This window comes from Saccostrea echinata, unplaced genomic scaffold (assembly GCF_033153115.1).
Source record: "Saccostrea echinata isolate AGI-Se365-2 ecotype Australia unplaced genomic scaffold, CSIRO_AGI_Sech_v1 ptg000037l, whole genome shotgun sequence".
Taxonomy (NCBI): Eukaryota; Metazoa; Mollusca; class Bivalvia; order Ostreida; family Ostreidae; genus Saccostrea; species Saccostrea echinata.
Window position 1 is genome coordinate 1,929,691 of NW_026889786.1, and position 14,414 is coordinate 1,944,104.

At 32.8% G+C, this 14,414-nt stretch overlaps 1 protein-coding gene across 1 annotated transcript in view; it reads left to right on the plus strand.

The window, feature by feature from the left end:
* Positions 1-14,414, plus strand: part of LOC133200175 (caspase activity and apoptosis inhibitor 1-like) — a 327,434-nt gene that overhangs the window by 222,948 nt on the left and 90,072 nt on the right. The window lies entirely within an intron of this gene.

The window sequence follows — 14,414 nt, forward strand, 5'->3', positions numbered from 1 at the left end:
AGACGCCATCACTTGTCGGTGGAGGGCTGCTAATTTAGACCTATACTGGGCACTCAGGGCCATTGACCAGTGAAGAATCTTTTTTGTGCCAGCACCTACTGCGACACGGGACCTCGGTTTATACGGTTTCATCCGAAGGACCACTCTCCACGTCCTGCAGTGGGATTCGAACCCGGCCGCGACGTAAGGATCAACTCCTTACACCGCGACTCTAGAGTAAACGCTCTAACCACTGCGTCATGCGGGCGACGAAACGATAAACTGAAAAAAGGCATACTAGTTATTAATACGTTATATGAAATGAAATATCACTGGTATGATAAATAAAATACCATATTTAGTTATACTTCAGGCGCGGATCCGAATTTTTTCCAGGGGGGGGGGGTAAAAAAAAATCCAACCCAAAAATTTCTTAATGAGGCAAAAAAAAAAAAAAAAAAAAAAAAAAAAAAAAAAAAAAAAAAAAACTAAACTAACTAAACTAAAATCCATTTCACAAACGAGAAGAACATCTATTTCGTGATGGTGATTGTCGGGTCCACGTTCTCTGGGGGGTGGGGGTGGTGGTTCCAAATTCATTTTTTATTTGCTTCAGTATATACTTTTAATAACTCAACAAATTCCAAGTTGGGGGGGGGGGGTCCGGACCCCCCGACCCCCTTCTAGATCTGCGCATGTACTTGATTAGATTTTGGTGAGGAGTTAAGCTGACTGATATGCGTACTGTATGAAGAGAAAGTGAACCACAAAATGCAGCTTTCAAATCGTAATAGGTTGTTTTTTGCTTCGACTTTATCCACATTTATTGCCCGCCATAACTTCATGTATTTTTCTTTGAGAAAACCATCGAAAATAAAATTGTGCAATGAAAATTAACTTGTATAAAGGACTTAAGGCAGTGCCCAGAAGTCTCAAAAAGAGGAAAGCGATCTGTTGTGTAGCCTATAAATGTACTTTTATAAACATGCACTTTCTACTCCTGAGAAAATATCCACCTAAATTACTATAGGATGCTTCAAATATTGAAAACAGATTGTTCCTTAGATTCTTTCATTAAATATTTACAGAAAAAAACACGAGTTAGGGACGAAATTCGAAACGTTCTCACACCGTTGTCATTTCGAAGAAAATTACAAAAAATAAAAACAACTGTTTTCCTTCAAATTTTATTCGGTGTTGAATTATTGTTAACCTCTTAGGTTACAACAATACGTTTTATAATGGAAGGTGTTTGAAGTGTCGAAATCTCTCAGAAATGTTCAAAGAAGAATGCTGGTTATAGAATTTCAGTTGTCACGAAAGCTGTGGCAAAAAGAATGAAAATAATATTAAACAAATGACTTGTCATTCTTGTAAGAAACCAGCATTATTGTAAGAAGAGTGGGTTTGATTAGATTTTAAGTAAAAGAGATCTACGATTTTTAACACGAAAGTGTGATAGCGGGATAAATTTTCTTTAGAATTTGATTAAACGTTGTATTCAATGTTATAAAGGCCCTTCCTATTTCTCTTAGATATTTTTTACAAATTTTTGCAATCTTTTCCAGACATGCCTTTTTCCGACACAGAAACCAAAGTCATAAGTTTTAATTTTTTCTATGCCGGGTATATCAGCGGGCGCGCAATGAAATAGATTCGCTTTTTGAAAATATGATCTCAAATCATAATTAGAAAAATTATATCATATGTGACTTAATACCATTTTATGCTTCAAATTAACACACTATTTTAAAATACACGATATATAATAGATATTTTGAGCATTTTTAGCTCACCTCAACGAAGTTGGAGGAGCTTAGGTAATACCGTCGGCGTTGCCAGGTTGAAGTTCTTTTCAAGTACTTCTATGCCCTAAAAATAATTGGACATGTATGGAAGATGCTTCTAGTGTTTCATTGTACAAGTCAAGGTTTCAGATGCTGCAATTTCAGCTAAAGAATGACCACGTTGATGTTTCTATAGCAGGTTAAAGTTTTTGGAGCAGGTTTCATTTCCAGTTCACTTTAAGGTCTATAATGACAAACCTAGCATGGATGATACATCTAAGGATGCACATTACCAGGCTTGCCTCGGATGCTGGATTTCACCTAGAGCAATCAGGTTAAAGTTTTTGGAGCAGGTCTCATTTCCAACTAACTTTAAGCCCTATATTGACCAAACTTGCATGGATGATACACTCAGGATGCACACTACCAGGCTTGCCTCGGATGCTGGATCTGATCTATATTTTCCAGATGAGTGACTAGATTAAAGTTTTAGGAGGTTTATTCTAAAGTAACTATTTACTGTACCTGGTCCAAACTTGCATGGATGATACATCTAAGGATGCACACTACTGGACTTGCATCGGATGTTGAATTTGACCTATATTTTCCAGACGAGTGAATAGGTTAATGTTTTTAGAGCAGTTTCTTCCCAAAGTGACTATAAGTCCTATGCTAACCAACTTTGTACTGAAGATACATTTATTGATGCACACTACAAGAGTTGCTTCAGATGCTGGATTTGACCTACATTTTCCAGAGAAGTGACCACGTTAAAATTTTTGGAGCTGGCCCGTTCCCAAGCAACTATAAGATCTACATGGACCAAACTTTCACGGATGAAGCATCTAGGGATGAACACTACCAGACTTGCTTCAAATGCTGGATCTTACCTACATTTTCTTGATGAATGATCAGAATAAAATTTTCAGAGCAGGTCCATTCCAAAGTTAACTTTAAGACCTACCTGAACCAAACTTGCATGGATGTTGCATCTATGGATGCACACTACTAGATTATTAGTTTAGTGTGGGACTTTGTCTTACTTAAAGACAACATTTGTTGAGGTAAGCTCTGTAATCTCTGATTATATATGGTTTGTTTCAGAATAAGGCAGTTTGCCTTTTTTGATTTGTCCATACCATAGTATAGTTAAATCATCAATTGGCACATTTCTAAAACAACTGCTTCTTCAATAAAAATGGAACTCGTAAATTTGTTTACCTTGTCACTGGTCATTTAAAACATTATTTTGTTAAAAAAAACATTCTGATTCTACGCACAAGTACTCCGACGTTGATACTAGAAAGATGCTTGAGTTTCTCATTGACAATATCTATGTAGTTTTCGAAGACCAGGTCTTCCAACAATCTGTTAGAATTGGCATGGATACTAATTGTTATTATTAGACCTGTTTCTGTATTCATTTGATGCAGAATTTATTCAAAATCTTCATTTATTAATAATATTTTCTTTTTAAATTTTCAATCTGAAGTTGAAAATGAGTACTTGTTATGTAATCCTGACACTTTTACAGGAAAGAAGACTTGCTGTGCCTTCAATTCGACATTTAGATATATCGATGATGTTTTGTCAATTAACAGTATTTAGTTTTATTCTTACTTTGATTTGATATATCCTATTGAATTCGAAATAAAACACCACAGAATATGACACATCTGTTTCATATCTGGATGTTTTACTAGAGAAAGAGATTGATGGCAAACTAACAACTAAACTCTAAGATGAAAGTGATGACTTCAACTTTCCTGTCGTCAACTTCCCTTATTTATGTAGCAATATACCATTATCACCTGCATATGGAGTTCATGTCTTCCAGTTGATTCGATATGAAAGAGCATGTTCTGCGTACTCAATTTCTAAAACGATGCAGGCTATTGACAAGTAAGTTGATGATACAAGGATATCAACAATTTCGTTTAACGTCAACATTTCGTATATTCTATGGTCGATACATTTACCTTGTTTGCAAATACAATCTGTCGTTAAGTCGAATGTTGACTGATGTCTTTCATACAAATTGATAGGCCATTTTATTTTCACACGAAATTGCCTACGATTTTTTCCCGTTTACCCGATCATGACGTGGGATGCTTACTCCTACATGGCACCTGATCCCACCTCTGTTTTCAGAGGTCAGCTTATAATTTGTGTTGTTTAAATGGACGTTTGAGAGTGATCACTGTTAGTTATCTTCACATTTCATCATTTAAATTCAAAATGGTTCTTGCTGCGTAAATGGAACAAAGACAGAAAGACAACTCGGTTTTTTTTAATCAGATGACATATAGGATCCATGTGATGAGTAGTCTCTCTCACCTATAATTGCGTCATATAGGTATGGAGTCCGAAATCAGCCTAGAGGCACGAGAGAAAATATTATTTATTAATCTTAAGCGGATTGTGACGAAAAAGATTTGTTTAAAATCAGTTTATATAATTTTAGTACTTCAGTTACATCTGATTTACGTAAGTGTTGAGTAGCGAAACCGTCCCCATCACTTTCCTGAGTAAAATACTGTATAACAGTGTTAATTTCTCTATATTCGCACTCTCAATGAAGTCACAAACTCAAGAAACAGTGAATAATTCATATAATACCTGGTCATTAAATATTATGTTGTAGTTATATAACATATCAGGAACGTAGTATTCGGGGGAGGGAGTGAACCCCCAAACCCCACCCTAAGACTTCATCGAGTTTGTGCAGTTTTTTTTCTCTATTTTGGCTGCTCAGAGTTTTTCCAGGCACTTTTTTCTGTCCGCTTTTTAATTACCCCCCCCCCCTTTCCCCACTTTTCAAAATCGATGCTCTGTCGCTGGATATAACAACTGCAGTGAGAAAATGACCAAAACTGTACACCAGCTATTTTGAACCCCTACACAGTAGGTAAAACTTCACAGAGAGAGAGAGAGAGAGAGAGAGAGAGAGAGAGAGAATAGCAAAACAAAAGGTTAATATTACAGTAATTTTATTTCATTTTCTTCTGGTTGTAACGCAAAGTACTGCGCTTATATCGTGCATTACAAGTCTGTTCGTAACAGTTAAGTGCCAATGTGCCTGTTCATTTTACAAGTTAATGTTGTTTTTACTACATATTCATGTACGAAAGACATTCCCGTTCCTCTATGTCCGAAACAGGTGACCAGTAGAAAAGTACAAAACATACTGTAAAATGGTTTAATTAGTATTATGCTATTTACAGCTTCAAAGTTGATGTGCGTTGACGGATTTGACGCGTGCTTTCAAGTTGTCAGCTCAGTACGAGAAGTTTTATGAGAGAGAGGAATTTTTATAGTAGGTGAACCTTTTTTTTTTTAGTCTAATTTGTCTTTAAATAAAATCGATCATTAAAAATTGATGTAGAAATTACTAGTACTGCAATCTATAACATAGATCTATAGCATAACATCAATCTAATTAAAATTATACGTTCCGAATCCGCTACCGCTTCTCAAACGAGAAGTGGTAGCGGATTCGGATCGTTAAATTCTAATTATGGCATAAAATGATTTTTTTTCAATTTCAACGTTGTAGATACAAGTACCCCCCCCCCCCAGCACCCGCAAAAACAAAAAACAAAAACAAAAAAAAAAAAACAACAAAAACACACACACACACAAAAAGACAAAAACAACACCCCCCCCCCCCTAAGTAATTAAATAAATTAGAATAAATAAAACAATAAATAAATAAAAAAATGAATAAATAAATAAACAATAAACAAAAGCAAACAAAAGAAAAAATTGCTTTCATCGCACTTCTGAAGATTATATATATATATATATATATATATATATATATATATATATATATATATATATATATATATATATATATATATATATATATATATATATATATATATATATATTAAGATATATAGATTTGTATTTAGTTTAAGTATAAACCAAAAATTTTGTAGTAGAAAGCTGAACACTTAATTACATTGTTATGGTTAGAAAAATTGCAATTACCTTATTTTATCATATAAGAAAATCGTTAAAAAAAATAAGACAAATCATAAACGGACATTATGGGCGTTGGTGTTCAGAAGTGTTTCTATCAGTTGTTTTTATTTTAAAAACAGCAACAGAGCAAGAAAAATTGCAGATGTCTTATATATTTCTTGACAAAAAAGTAAAGCAATATTCCTCCAGAGGAAATTTTGATAACCAGAACAACATGTAATGACGAGGCATTTTTATAAAATAGATTTTTTAAAAAATCTTATCGCTCTTATATTAAAGCATGGTAACACTGTTACAACTTTGAACATTGACATTTTATGCGTTCATCGTATGTAAATTTTTTTAAAAATTATCAAAATTAACCAATTTATGATACGCGGTGAATTATTAAATTCCACAAAATTTGGAATAATTTCTGCAATGGGGGTAAGATTTCTTTAACACGAGAATTGTTCAATGCAAATTGATCATTCTTTATGCACCTAAAAATTCAGACGTAATCTTTCACATTTGAACAAGTCATTGATATGCAGACTAAATAAATATTTGAATATATATGTATTTTCTGATGTGGTTAAAGAGAATTTTCCTCGACCTAAACGTGCGTTTTAACAAGACAGTTCCTTATATTTCATTATACTTTTTGAGAGTTGTTATTAATCATATGAAGTTTTCTATCACATTATGCAGTGGGTGGATTTGTGCATGAATCAATTTTCAAAATGTACACATTTTAGTTTTGAATTCAACATATTTTTTCTCTGATAGAGAGAAGACTCCCTCATACTTAGATTAATTATAATTCAGTGCTATTTCTTTTTTCATGGCCTTTAAATTTAGATTCAAAAAATCCTGAAGAGGGGCAGAGGGGCACTTCTGTACAATGAAAAAAATGGCAAGAGTCTGTTTCTTGGAGTATTATTTCAAGAATTATTCTTTTTCTAACGTCAGAAAAAATGTCAAATACTCTTAAAGTACTTGTTAATACATTGGTGGAGGAAATAAGCATTTGTCTAACTTTTAATTGTCATTTGAAAGTACACAATTTTAATGTTAGGGTACATAATTCACAATTTCAAATCTTGACAGTCAATTTAAAATTTCAAAATAGAAAGAACGTTTTTGGTCTTCATAAGCGTGAAATTTTCCTTAAGAAAACATATTAATGAGATACTTAATTTGAAAAAAAAAATATGCGTACCATCTCGTCACTGGAATTTAAAATTAAAAAATCTGTCTTAAATTCGAATTTCAAATGAAAATTCAAAAGAAAAGCATGTATCAGTCACACGCTATTTATTGACAGATTTTTTGTATTTAATTAAAATCGCTAATGCTACCACATGACTGGTCTATTACAAGCAGTTTACACATGATTTCGTTCGTGTGGTTTTCTCTCACCTCATAGTTTATGGTTGTTTCGTATTAATAAATTTTGACAGAATGTCTTCATAATTTCCAACTGACAAACTAATGTCAAAGTGTGAAAACTTTGAATTCAGATTTAAGCGGAATTGATCGTCTACAGCAGTAATAAATAACTGTTTTTGTACAGAACGTGTTAAACTTTAAAAAAACGAAAAACAGATTTAAAGTCAATTTTTTGCTAGGCTAAACGTTAATGTCTGTATTAAAAGGCGGAACATTAAAGTTTGTAGGTCAATTTAATTTCTGTAGAACCGAAATACGCCATGAAAGATATTTCAAAGAAAAATGTCAATTCCAAGAGGCATTGTTACTTAGCACGCCGATTTACAAGAGAATAAACTCAGCCTTAACTTGATCGTGTTTTGAAGTATAGGTCAATAAATCTGGTCTAAAACATTAAATTATTAACGATTTTTTTTATTTTCTAAACTTTGGTTAGGCTTCAAAACTTCATCAAATCACCCATTTAATTAATCCTTCTTTTTCATGTCTGATTAATGAATTAGACCGTGTTTTGCTCTGTCGTGTAATATTACCATTAGCATTTGTCATTAAAGTGAAAAACAAACATAGCAAGCTTTAGAGGCCTTATACATTGATTACAAACATACCTACTTCCATTGCTTGAAGCGGATCGTGAAAGACGATATTTGCGGGAGAGTTGAAAGAAAAAAATTCATATTTTTCACCCCATAACTAGCGAATTACATAGACGAAAGCTATACCTCGCGGGCTTTTATTTCAAAATTCGCAGTAAACGTTATATAAGGTACCCCACCACTTGGGTAGACTTAAGACCCAATGATGATGAATGATATGCAGGAAGTATATTAAAGCCATCCCTATAATGTATAGTAATATATACCGTGTCAAATTTGATTGATAATGCAAATTCGAATTTGTCATCCGATGTATACTAAAGCCCTTTCTAATTTTTGATTCAGAATCCCGCATATAAATTGCTGCCAATGTTAGATTTGATTGTTTGATATTCTTACTAATTTCACGATGAAATTGCTTAAAGATACAATTTTACTATTATGTAATTATAAATTGATGTGTGCATGAAACATTAAAATGGCTAAAATTACCATTTAGAAAATTTTCATTTCCAGGGGCTTTATCGATAACGATTTCAAACATTATGTTGGTTGTCAATTTTCCATTTGGATCGATGCCTCTAACTTTTATCAAGCATAATTTTTAAATTAAGAAAATAGAATTTTACAATATCGCGGGCTAACCAGGGAGATGATAATTTCCTTATCGGAGTACACTTAGTACAGCTGAAAGCAGTGGCGGATCAATGGGTACTCAGAGAAGGGTTGAATAAAAATCCTGTGGGCTGAGCATGGAGTCGAAAAACTATGGTTTACAGAATGTAAAGATCTTCTTTTCTTATATCTCGCGGCTTTTAACACTTAAATTTTCTTCCCAGTTATTTATCAGAAGTCATGCCCTCGTTTCCTTAAGTCAGTAAATGGTAAAGGAAGGGGGTTGTAGGATCGAATTTGGTCAAAGACAATCGGGAGTTTTACATTGCCTTTCCTATCCTAGTGAAGAACAGGGCAGGCGGTTCCCAGGGTAAATATCCATGATTACTTTTATCAAAGAAATCCATTTTCAAGAAAAATTAGTGGTTCGTTTTATTAGCTTATAAGGAGCAAAGCACTTTCACTTTCAACCGGCATTATGCGTATTACGTTTATCATTCGATTTTTCTGGATTTCTGGTAGGAACGTTAACTGTTGCTAGAATTACGGATACATGTATTATATATATGTGAAGTATACATATTCCGTATATATTTTCTTACTTTTAAAATCCACTTCATTAATTTGGGGTTTTCAAAAAAAAGTTTTTGTTTTATGAAGTGTCAGACCTATTTCCATGGAGTTGATCATCCTGTACTCTAGATTTACTGGTGGGAACGTTTCTAATATTCTCATCATACGACACAATACAACAGCCAGCGTGGAGCAGTGGTTATCTGAGCGTTTGCTCTAGAGTTGCGGCGTAAGGAGTTGATCCTTAAGTCGCGGGTTCGAATCCCCTGTATGACGTGGAGACCGGTCCTTCGGATGAGATCGCAGTTGGTGCTGGCACGAAAAACGTCCCTCACTGCTCAAAGGCCTTAAGTGCCGAGTATAGGTCTCCACCGTTAAACAACCAAACAAATATACAGGTATCACTTGGATCTAAACGCATTTGAATTGTTATGTTGGAATGTGCAACAAATATGCTAAAATTAATAGTATAATACATGTACGTTCTTTCAATATTGTTAAAAATGACTGTTCATGTTTGATATTATCAAGTGATCTGATTCGATCTCCACGTATACATTTTTCACATTCGGTGTTGTTTTTTGACAATTAAATGTATTCGAAGATGTTGTGATGCTTTTTTTCAAAAAACCTATCAAAAACCTTTGTTAGAGTTAATTTATGAAGGATGGCAAAAAAAATCTATACCAATTGTGCGACACAATATCGCCGGAAAACAAACTTTCACAGATGTTTGTGGGTATAGATAGTATGAATTATGCAGCTTTTTTTAAATATTGAATGAAAAACTTTTTCAAAGAAGGGGGTTTTGATTATTTGCTACAACAGCTGCTATTTTCAATAATGTATCTTATTGATTTGAAATAAAGTAACAAAATGTGCCTTATAGAATCTTGTCGAATGTCACATATGGAGCCAATTTAAAAACTTTTCGATTCAAAATCAACTTTACGCCTGATTGTCAAATGTATAAAATTCATCAATAATGAAAAAACTTCCTTGGTTTTAAAGTGACTAAAATAAAATGATTTTTTAAAAAAGCTTTTAGACTTATTTAAAAAAAAAAATCAAACAATTCCAAATAGAAATAAAATATTTAAATTAAGGACTGACAACCTATACCATAACTTCTTTCACTGAACTGAGAATTTTAAAAATGATTCATTAAAATTTAAAATATTTTGCAGAATCAGATATTTCTGTATCACGAACTGCGATGAATATTTCATGTGAATATTGAATGTTGAGAAATTGTAAAGGCTTTTTATTTTGAAATTCCTATCTAAGGCCGAAGTTGTCGATTTTGTATAATGACCTCCACCCTGGTGCTTTGAACGTTAGAAAACGGAAGTGTTGTCCGGCTTTTGAAAGTGATAATGGAGTGTCGCAGTACTGTTCTACTCCACATGGTTCTTAGCTGTCCATAGTGTCCAGTCTGACATACTTTATTTTGTGAAAATCTGCAACATGACTATTTAATAGCCAAGTAGCAGATTTTGACAAAATCAAATACGTCAGAAAGGACAACAGGAATATGCCATGCTTAACCATACTCAGAACGAGTCTACGGAGGTATCCTTCCTATGCCTTAAGGTCTGACGACTTTCTCAAAAATCTGTTCTTATTTCTTTGTAATATGTATAAAAGGTATTCATAATTATCATTATCTTCTGATTTCTAAACTGCTTTTTAAAATGCCTTAAAAATTAAAAAAAAAAAAGGAATTGCAACAAAAATTGTGATATTGTCATTTCTAGTGATTCCCATTAAGATTTGAGAGAAAACACTATCCTCTGCATGCTCAAATGTCTGGTAAGGTACCTATTTGTTTGTTTGTTTGTTTTTTGTTTTTTTTTTTTTTGGGGGGGGGTGAGGAAACTTGCTAAAGTAGCAATACTTATATGATAATATTTTGGGAAAAAGTTATATATTATTGAAGAATGTGTTGTCTGATCTTAAAAAGCGATTTACCTTTGATAATAATTAAACCTAGTACTTTTTATAGTAGGAACACCTTGAATTTTTTTCCTCTAACAAACCTGTGAATGTGTCAGATTATCAAAATAATGAACACTTATTAATGGTATCGTCAATTCAGACTAGAACGAGAATTAATTTACATGTTGCTGGACATGGCTACAGAGTCCTTCCCGTGGTCTCTGTTATACACGCAATGCTTCAAATGCCAGTATAACAAAGTTCTTTTTCTTTTTTTACTAATTCTTAGTACAAACAAGGATCAGTATAGGATAGCAAAGTCTTGTAGCAACCAAGATAGCATTTGCAGATGACTTTGTATTTATTAATGATATGATAGAATCACATTTATCATTGCTGGACAAAGATTGACTTATTAGGAACAAATTTATATCATTATAGTGGAATTGCTGAACACATTTATATCATTAGACTGGAATTACCATACATAAATGATACATTTATATCATCAGTGGTTACATGTAACATGGTGTTTAATTAATGATACAAATTATATTTTTATTTATTTATTTGCATATTACACCCATATGGGTCAAGCAGCTATATACATATAAACAAAAACTTACATATATGAAATACAATTTACAATATACATTTTAAAATGGTTTTGTTGAACGATGTAAAAAAAAAAATTACCGGCATAGGCCTAATTTTCGCAATGCTTTTAACTACTAAATAAAGTCTCCAACTGCTTACAAAAGTTCAGATTTGTTGAATTTTACTGCATGAGTGGCTTTCCTTTTAACAGCGTTTATCTGATTGATTTTAGAGAATAACTGATATCTGAGAGGCAGATTTTTTTGTCAGTCAAGAAAGAAATAGTATTCATCATCTAATTTAATGCAAATTTTACAAAGCCTATAATCTCTTGGAATATTTTTGTGTCCAAATCACTTTCAACTAATAAAGAATGGTCACTTCAAATTTTGAAATAAGCTGCCTGGTTTTATTTATAAATTTTGTTATGATAGTTATAATAAACAGTTGTAGATTCCAGTTAGCATAGAAACAAATTGTGGTTTCCTTCAGGACATCGTTTGGACCTCAGTTTCCAGTCCGCAACAATTTCACCACTAGATCATTTATAATATCCCAATCAACTTTGTCTTTAAGTCAATGCTGCTAACAATCATACGCTGTCCAAGACCACTCATTTACATAGAAAGGTTAAAACTGTAATCGCCTAAAAAGGAATACGTGCGAAACATTAAAGATGTGATATGTTTTGAAATAGGATGAGTAATGTTTATATAACATGGGCCTCTTTTATCTTAGAGTTTAGTATCAACTTTTTTTTTTTTTAGAATAGGCATTGAAACTACATATTTTTTTTTTTTTAAAATTGTCCCCCTCCCCTCTTTTAATGTGAACATACATGTATATATCAATGTATACGTAATGGATACATTGTTCAATAAGAGAATCAAGTTAACGCTTTTTTCGATACTCTTGAAACGTGCATTAAGACAATAACGTTTCTATAGAATGTAGAAGGAAAATGGAAGTTCGATTTATAATTAAGTTTTCTTTGCGGAAAAGCAATTTAATTGATTTTATTTTCAAACAACAATATGCGTCGACTTCCTTGCTTAAAATGCGAGGCAAATTGAATTAATTAATTTCAGTTAGCATTTTATGTGAATTTGTTGGCATCTCGAGAGAATTTTTGCTTTGTTTTAGTCCATAGCTCCGAGCCAGTTCAATATTTTGCTGGAACAGACCGACATGTTGTTTTTCTTTATTTTGGTTCCAAAAAATGATAAACATTACAGGTTATGCTCGCTCTTCTATTTCTTTAGAGCATGGTAATTTAAAATCTTTAAATCCGATCATTAAAATGGAAAACACGGAGAAACGTTCCGTAAGTCAGTCAATTTGCCGCTTCATGCTGGGACTATACAAAGACTTCTTAAGAAACTAATAGAGTCGTTGACCCTCAAAAGATTTTTTGTGGGTTAATTTTCAATGAAGTTTTAAATCGACCAAACTGTAAAATGTATCTCTTTTCTTATGTAATTTAACATCATATTTTAACAGCAGGAGACCTGGAATCCATTCCTTTGATATTTTAACAAAGATTTTTTTAAAGCTTGTGAATTAAGTGGAACTCATCTATATACAATCAAGTCCCAGACATATTTTAGGTTTTTGTGTAAATTAGTTCGATACTTTTTCAATTATCGACCAGAACTTAGAGTTCGTGTTTCTTCATAAGTTCCTTTTTAAAACCTTCGTTGTTTTACATTATTCATATTAACGTTTCGGCTATTGATCTTTGATTATAAAAACAGAACAAATTTAATTGAAGTCTGCCGCGCCGGGGCAGATGGCGGTAACTCAACTTACCCGATGCCGATTTAATTTTGTTTTAGCAGTTTTTGCATAATCTTTCGTTAATGAAGCCTTTAATTGGCGCTTGTAACAAAGAAAATATACATAGTCTCCACACAATGAAAGTTGACCAGATGTATGGTTATGTAATATAACACTTTATTGTTGAATTTAGGCGATAACAACTTTTTCCCTTGTCGATGATTTGTGTGTTTCACAGTTTGATGATTTAAAAATTATTTTATGGCATAATGAGCTATAAAAAGCACGTGTCTAATGGTTCCAGAATTAAACATGCACGTGTTTTCTTTACCGTGTCAATATTGTATATCTCTGGCTCGTCGTTTTCTGTGTCAAATATAGTGTCCACATATTTCAAACATTTGAGAACATACGAAGGTCAAAGTGTTTTAACCTGTAGGCAAAAATGTTATATATTTCCACAGTCAAGAAATTAAGTGTTTTCTTTTTCTTTAAAGTCAATTAAATTTTATTTAGAACTCTATAAATTTAGGAATTGCCTAGAGACAATAGTTTTCTCTGTTCTCTCTTGGTGTAAGAAACTCTCTGCCAAACTGACAAGGCATTTTTAAAACATTAAAGAACAAAAGATGTTGGCGGACGAAAATCTGCTTCATAAATTATTGTGAAATTTGACAGTCAGTGTGGGTCATCGCGCATAAATCTCTTGACCGGAGGATAAATTTGAAATTTCATGAAGTGATGAATTACTGTTGTTTCGTAGGCTGCTTTAAGTTAGCGCCTAGGGAGATAAAACTGACCCATCAATTTTGTTTTTACTTTTCTAATCTCATTAAACTTCCCTGCGTTTAACCTCCTCGCATTCTTTCAATTCATTTGAAAGTATGAATCATCAGAGAGAGAGAGAGAGAGAGAGAGAGAGAGATTTTAGACTGGTGTCCAGCGAGATTTTGTTCTTTTTGTTTCTACGGCCTTGAGGTAATCATATGTCCACTTCACTAATGACAGCCTAGAAGGGTCACGGTGAAACTTTGCTTAAATTATAAATTAAACGAAATTCTTGACCAGTCATAAAAAAAAGTTCAGGTGAAAAGTTTATCCAAGTCTTTAATTTTATCTACCTCGTCCTGAA